Source organism: Homarus americanus, unplaced genomic scaffold, assembly GCF_018991925.1.
Source record: "Homarus americanus isolate GMGI-L3 unplaced genomic scaffold, GMGI_Hamer_2.0 scaffold35258, whole genome shotgun sequence".
Lineage (NCBI taxonomy): Eukaryota > Metazoa > Arthropoda > Malacostraca > Decapoda > Nephropidae > Homarus > Homarus americanus.
This window is the reverse complement of record NW_024757019.1, coordinates 20,001-27,891: the sequence shown is the minus strand read 5'-3', so window position 1 is coordinate 27,891 and position 7,891 is coordinate 20,001. Positions and strand designations below refer to the sequence as shown.

Sequence of the window (7,891 nt, the reverse complement as noted above, 5' to 3'; positions counted from 1 at the left end):
TGGTAGCGTGAGGATGTAGGGAGTGGTAGGGTGAGGGTGTTGGGAGTGGTAGGGTGTAGGGAGTGGTAGTGTGAGGGTGTAGGGAGTGCTAGGTTGAGGGAGTAGGGAGTGGTAGGTTGAGGGTGGTAGGAGTGGTAAGGTGAGGGTGTTGGGAGTGGTAGGGTGAGGGTGTAGGGAGTGGTAGGGTGAGGGTGTAGGGAGTGGTAGGGTGAAGGTGCAGGGAGTGCTAGGGTGAGTTCTGCAGCAACACGCACTCAACCATTACTTGTGTTCCTTTGGTTAACTAGGGAACGCACTCTTGTGTTGTGTGGTCTTTAATAATCTCACAAAAGGAAGAGAATATTATAAAACAAATATATGTTGTTGACAGGTGTTGGTAAGTCACACGCTCATACAGGTGAGGTCGGCGGCGGCATCATTAACCTCCTTAACGTTTAAATATGATATTATTATGACTATGGGAGAGTGATTTTTAATAGAGGTCTCAAGAGAAAGGGTCATGATATTATGTAAGCTGACGCTGTATAAGTAACGCTGCTTATCTGTTGTGTGTAAAGCTGAGGTTTACACTACCATAAGAGTCTTCTTGACAGAGAACAAGACACACCCTCCCTACGTGTGTGGGTTGAGGATATATGGAGGCAGGTGTGGGTATATCTAGCTTCACTTTGTGTGACCCATGATCCAGCCCTCAAGAGGAGTAAACACAGTGGATAATGTGACTTAGTGAGTCACCATAATCATTACTTTTACACTAAACTATAATTCTCTTATGGTCTGCCTACGAGACCTCACTTGAGATATTACAAACTTGTGTACTGTACAGTACAGTACAGTACAGTACGGTACTGTACAGTACAGTACAGTCCGGTACTGTACAGTACGGTCGAGTTCAGTCCAGTCCAGTACAGTCCAGTCCAGTCCAGTCCAGTCCAGTCCAGTCCAGTACAGTACAGTACAGTACAGTACAGTACAGTACTTACTTTACTGATGTAAGTGTTTATTACTGTCTTGATTGTGTTGTACCTCTAGTGACCATATTGTGTACAGCACAGTTGGGGACGTACTGTACTGTACTGTACTGTACTGTACTGTACTGTACTGCACTGTACTGTACTGTACTGTACTGTACTGGACTGGACTGGACTGGACTGTACTGTACTGGACTTGACTGGGCTGTACTGTACTGGATTGGACTGGACTGGACTGGACTGTACTGGACTTGACTGGGCTGGACTGGACTGGACTGGACTGGACTGGACTGGACTGGACTGTACTGTACTGGACTGTATTTATTATTGGTTGGCTTTCTTCAGTGGTTTAGGTTATATACATAAACAGTGTTTGGTGTGCAATATTTTATTATATTCTGCCAATATTCTCTAAATGATTAATAGATAATATATAATGTCTTGATAAAGTCTTACACAAGTAGTGATGACATGTCTCTATAAAGTGCTGTATTGGTTAGGTTACATTGAGTCATGTTCGAGGTGATAAATTTAGGGTTTGCTGGGGATAGGTGGGTTAGGTCATTAAGGGACAGGTTACATTAGGCCAGGCTGACATAGGAAGGTTTGGTCAGGTTTCCGGGTCCGGGGGTTAGTGAAGCCTGGAACACTTGCATGTCACTCCTTCAGATGAACAAATCCCAAGGAACTCCTCATAGTGGTCCTGGTAGTCGTGGTGCAGGTAAGAGAGAGGCAGCTGCTTCTCACATTACTTGTTGTAGTTGGTCTTTGGTTTGTTCTCCTAGGCACGTGATGGAACATTTGTACCCAGGGGAGTTATGGTCGCCATTGGTTATGAATTCGAGTTTCATCTCGTTGGTGGGGAAGACCCAGGTAGATGTAATATTCCCGCAGAGTCTGTTGAGGATAACGCCATCATATAGTAATTAACATTGGCTGGTTATAGTGACAGGCAGGAGGTTATAGTGAGGTATTATTATCAGTTTATGCTCAGACTGAGGAGACAAAGTATTCGAGGTAACAGGAGTAATAATGTGTTAGTGGTTGTAATTAAAGGAATAGTTATTGAAGCATCACAAGTTAGTAAGAGTGTTATTACTTGATAATATTACCAACATCAAAAGTAAAGGTTTAATGATAGTTAAAATTAATCCAAGTATTGTTATGACTGGATCACATATTGTCTTTATGTCCAGTAACTTCTAATGTTACTATCAATATCACACACAGAAGTAGTAGTTGTTGTAGTAGTAGTAGTAGTTGTTGTAGTAGTAGTAGTAGTAGTAGTTGTTGTAGTAGTAGTAGTAGTGTAATTTTAAGGAGAACCGGTATTGTAATACTATTTGCATTGTATAATAACAATATCAGTAAAAGTTGTTTATTTTAGTTTGTAGTAAAGGTAGTAAGAGTAACAGTAGTAGAGGTGGTGGTGGTGGTGTTGTACCGGGTAACACATACGTGGAGGAAGTGGTGCCGTCGGATATGATGAGTCGTTCATTGTCACAGTCTTCCAGTTTAAATACTTCGCAGTTGACTCCAAGGTTGGCACTCGGTGACTGGCAGACGATATTCTGTTGACAACTGTGGGAAGGAGTGAACACCTGTAGACGTTATTGTGGAAGACGGAATAATCTTAGAGGAATACAGGTGTTGGTGGAAGTAACACCTGTGGTGGTGATAATGTTAGAGGAACACAGGTGTTGGTGGAAGTAACACCTGTAATCGTCTTTGTATCCTCGGGAAGGTTACAGTTTGAACGCCATTTAGTGTGTCATCTTAGTATTGTGTCTTAGACACCTTGGAACACCTTTAATTTAAGAGAAACATTAAACACCTTGAGGATCCTCGTTTAAAAGTTACAGTAACTTACGTTAATATAACTGCAGACGTGAACATGTATTTAACTGAAGCAACTTGTGAAAGAGACCTAGGGGTACTTGTAACCCCGGACCTACGGCCTAGAAAACAGTGCGTTAATGTTCGAAATAAGGCAAACAGAGTATTGGGTTTTATATCTAGAAGTGTAAGTAATAAGAGTGCAGAGGTCTTATTGCAACTATATCTTGCGCTATTCAGGCCGCACCTCGATTATGCGGCTCAGTTCTGGTGCCCTTATTATAGAATGGATATCAATTCACTAGAGTCGGTGCAGCGAAGAATGACGAAAATGATTCCGGGACTTAGAAACCTTCCATATCAGGCTAGGTTAAAGAAACTAAACTTGCATTCCCTAGAAAGACGAAGAGTGCGGGGAGATATGATAGAAGTATTTAAGTGGGTGAAAGGATCAATAAAGGAGATAGATAAAGTTCTTATAATATCTGAGCAGGATAGGACTCGGAGTAACGGATTTAAGTTGGATAAGTTTAGGTTTAGGAGGGAGATAGGAAGAAACTGGTTCACAAATAGGGTGGTGGACGAGTGGAACAAGCTTAGCAACTTTGTAGTAAGTGCTGGAACTCTGAAAAGTTTCAAAAGGAGGCTAGATAGATTCATGGATGTTTGAGAGTGGTCGTAACTCTCGACAGGAGCTGCCCTGCACAGGCCAACCGGCCTATTGCAGACTCCTTATTTACTTATGTTTCTTATGTTCTTATATATTGACCTGAGACTACCTGTAGTGTTATGGTCTACCTGCAGTGTTATGGTGTACCTGTGAAGGTGAACTGGGGATGATCTTACCTGCGCTTGTTGGTCAGGCGGGCGGGGTAGTCTGGTGACTGCACCAAGACCACATCGCCGAGTTTTGTTGTCTGTTGCTCCCATAACAGTGACGGTCACCACCAGCAGCGTCAACATGTACTTCATCCTCAAACAACTTGTTCACTTTTCTGTAACAACTGAACAAGTTTTGTGGGTTAATAAAGTGTTTATTATCACATATAATAGTTATCCCCTACGACTTAGAAAATAATTTGAAATGTTTAACGTTCATGTAAGCAGTAATAATAATTGTTTATGTTTTCACCTAAGTTACACCTTGATCTGAATTAGTAAAAGCAACATACATCATTAATTCTGTTTTAGCCGATCTCGTAGAATCAGTCGTAACACCTGATAAGTGTAAACATGTTAACAACAACACTCATAATAAGAAAACTTAACAAAAGGTAAACATTTCAAACAATTCGTGGATGATAAATGACCATCATAAATAATAATAATATTAATAATAGTAATAATTATGTTACACTGTTTGATTTGCCTCATTATCTTCAGCTTTTGAGAACAAGTTAAAAAATAATAGCGGATACTGTGCTGTACAGTAATATAGAGTACTGTACTGCACTGGCTGTACAGTAATATATAGTACTGTACTGCACTGTGCTGTACTAAACAGTACTGCACTGCACTATGCTGTACTATGCAATACTGTGCTGTACTGTACCTTTTAGTACTGTACTGCACTGTGCTGTACTGTACCTTTCTGTACTGTACTGCACTGTGCTGTACTGTACCTTTTAGTACTGTACTGCACTGTGCTGTACTGTACCTTTCAGTACTGTCCTGCACTGTGCTGTACTGTACCTTTCAGTACTGTCCTGCACTGTGCTGTACTGTACCAGTACTGTACTGCACTGTGCTGTACTGTACCTTTCAGTAGTGTCCTGCAATGTGCTGTACTGTACCTTTCAGTAGTGTCATGCACTGTGCTGTACAATAAACAGTATAAGTTAACTTGAGGGAAGGTTGTGTATGTTTATACATGTAACTGGCGGCGTGTATCACGCTCTGTATGTTAATTACCGACTACAGCCCATACAAATATTTTTAACATTATTGTCAAACGTTAGAAAGTGAGAGACTACCACTACCAGGTAAAACTTGTTAATGATAACTACAAGTTATATTGGTCACGTGTTGTGATGGTCTATATTACAGTACTACCACTACCAGGTATAACTTGTTAATGTTAACTACAAGTTATATTGGTCAAGTGTTGTGATGGTCTATATTACAGTACTACCACTACCAGGTATAACTTGTTAATGTTAACTACAAGTTATATTGGTCACGTGTTGTGATGGTCTATATTACAGTACTACCACTACCAGGTATAACTTGTTAATGTTAACTACAAGTTATATTGGTCACGTGTTGTGATGGTCTATATTACAGTACTACCACTACCAGGTATAACTTGTTAATGTTAACTACAAGTTATATTGGTCACGTGTTGTGATGGTCTATATTACAGTACTACCACTACCAGGTATAACTTGTTAATGTTAACTACAAGTTATATTGGTCACGTGTTGTGATGGTCTATATTACAGTACTACCACTACCAGGTATAACTTGTTAATGTTAACTACAAGTTATATTGGTCACGTGTTGTGATGGTCTATATTACAGTACTACCACTACCAGGTATAACTTGTTAATGTTAACTACAAGTTATATTGGTCAGGTACACTTGTTAATGTTAACTACAGGTTATATTGGTCACGTGTTGTGATGGTCTATATTACAGTACTACCACTACCAGGTATAACTTGTTAATGTTAACTACAAGTTATATTGGTCACGTGTTGTGATGGTCTATATTACAGTACTACCACTACCAGGTATAACTTGTTACTGTTAACTACAAGTTATATTGGTCACGTGTTGTGATGGTCTATATTACAGTACTACCACTACCAGGTATAACTTGTTAATGTTAACTACAGGTTATATTGGTCACGTGTTGTGATGGTCTAACAACTCGGTTATGGCGGGGTATAAGTTTACTAATACACTTCGCTTGACACACAATACTCACCTGTGTACAGGTGTACTAGTAATAGTGTTGTGCTTCTCCTCCTCCTCGCAGGCCAATATAAACACTCCCCCCCCCTTCACCCCAACTCCCACAATGCATCACTACACCGCCGAGTTTCTCATCCATATTTTATAGAAACATTTAAGAGTGACAATATACATAAATGACAGGTAAGAGATTTACCTGTTGATGAAGGTACTCTACACCTGAGTACACCTGAACACCTTGTTGATGAACCACTGTATTAACTCCACTATACAAATGAGTTAACATTAATGACTTGGTGCCCCTTAAGTATGACGTCACTGCCAACACTGTTACAGGTTTACAATGTGGTGCATCTGTTACCGAGACCTTCATGTTATAAATACTGTATGCATGTATGTATGTATGAATGTATGTATGTATCTATGTATGTACGTATGCATATTACAGATTCAGTTTTGAAAAATAATGAATATTTTCGGCAAATGGGGATATTAATTAATTTATTTATATTTTTTGCTAATTAATTTCTATAATAATATATTGCCTATTTTCTTTAATGCGTCGTTTACTATTACAGTATAAGATAACCAGATTATATCGTAAGTAGGTTAGGTTAGGTCAGGTTAGTATGGTCTACTTGCCAATTCTGACCAGTTAGAAGTTAACACAAAATACACAAGATATTCCATGCCTAACCTAACCTATAAATGGAATAATACATTTTACCACATTGGAATTTCCATGAAGGTTTAGCAATGAAAATACAAATTATCCATATTTGTCAAAAAAAAATCAGTTTGTTATCAAAGTTTAATAGGTGATTATCCCTATTTAACGAGACGTAGGTGATTATCCCTATTTAACGAGACAGTAGATATTTAAATAGGTGATTATCGCTATTTAACGAGATGTAGGTGTTTATCGCTATTTAACCAGACAGAAGATATTTTAATAGATGATTATCCCTATTTAACGAAACAGTAGATATTTAAATAGGTGGTTATCGCTATTTATCGAGACGTAGTTGATTATCCCTATTTAACAAGACGTACCGAGTAGAGACGTTGCCTGTTGTGTCTCAGAGGAAGAGCGTCTTGGGAAGCTAAGTCAACAACACATATAGTCAGTTTATGAGGCCGCTCACACCTTAACTAACTTAGCTGCTGTTGTTAGATTAGGTGTAGAGACGGGAGGTTGGACGCCGTTAATAGTAGTTGGTGTTGTTATTATTGTAGACATTGTGGTGGTACAATACTATTAAGATAAGTAGTACCTGTAGTAATCTAGTTATCTTATAATAGTAAACGACGCCTTAAAGAAAATAGCCAATACTTTTTTATAAACGAATTAATAGAAATTAATTAGCAAAGAATATAAATATATTAATAAAAATCTCCATTTGCCCAAAATATTCATTATTTTCAAAACTGAATCTGTACTAATAATGATAATACTAATAATAATGATATTGACAGTAGTAGTAGTAATAATGATAATGATAGTAGTAGTAGTAGTAGTAGTAATAATGATAATAATTATAATAATAATGATAATGATAGTAGTAGTAGTAGTAGTAGTAATAATGATAATAATTATAATAATAATGATAATGATAGTAGTAGTAGTAGTAGTAGCGATAATGAAAATAATAATGATAATGATGGTAGTAGTAGTAATAATGATAATGATAATAATAATGATAATGATGGTAGTAGTAGTAATAATAATAATGATAATAATAGTAACAGCAGTACAACACATACATTATAAGTAAGAGAACTGAGGCCTGGATATGATAATCCTTGACACAAATATTTGTGTTCGGGTTACCCAAACAATTTGTCTTTAGAATTCAAGGTTAGGTTAGAACAGATGGGACTGCTTATGATAGAGTAATGATTGGCACCTGTGACAAGCAGTTATCACCTCTCTGATCGCTGTTGTGGAAGATCGAACAATGGAGCTACGAACTGGGAAGAACAGGTGTGAATAATAATATGTGAGTGAACAATGTTTGCGTGTTGGAATATTGATAAAATTTTGCATCTGAATTTGGAAATGAAACACTTGTGTCGAGGTTACATCTGTGATCCTTGTGTTTATGATAATGTGTTTGTCTGTACCGTTGGAAATGTTAAGAGTCTTAGTACAGTTTCGGTGCCATTTA

General features: G+C 38.0%; 1 long non-coding RNA gene across 6 annotated transcripts in view; it reads right to left on the bottom strand.

Annotated features, from left to right (window-relative positions):
* Nucleotides 1-1,343: 1,343 nt before the first annotated feature.
* The window catches only part of LOC121857354, a 25,454-nt gene continuing 18,906 nt past the window's right edge, over nucleotides 1,344-7,891 (bottom strand). For 4 of the 6 annotated variants that reach the window (XR_006087170.1, XR_006087171.1, XR_006087172.1 and 1 more), the window contains 3 exons: nucleotides 3,654-3,811; nucleotides 2,430-2,552; nucleotides 1,344-1,868 (listed from right to left, as the gene is read on the bottom strand). This is a non-coding gene — a long non-coding RNA (uncharacterized LOC121857354). Of the gene's footprint in view, nucleotides 1,869-2,429; nucleotides 2,553-3,653; nucleotides 3,812-5,642; nucleotides 5,667-5,736; nucleotides 5,827-7,891 lie in introns of those variants that run through there. The other 2 variants (XR_006087168.1, XR_006087173.1) reach the window with 2 other exon arrangements.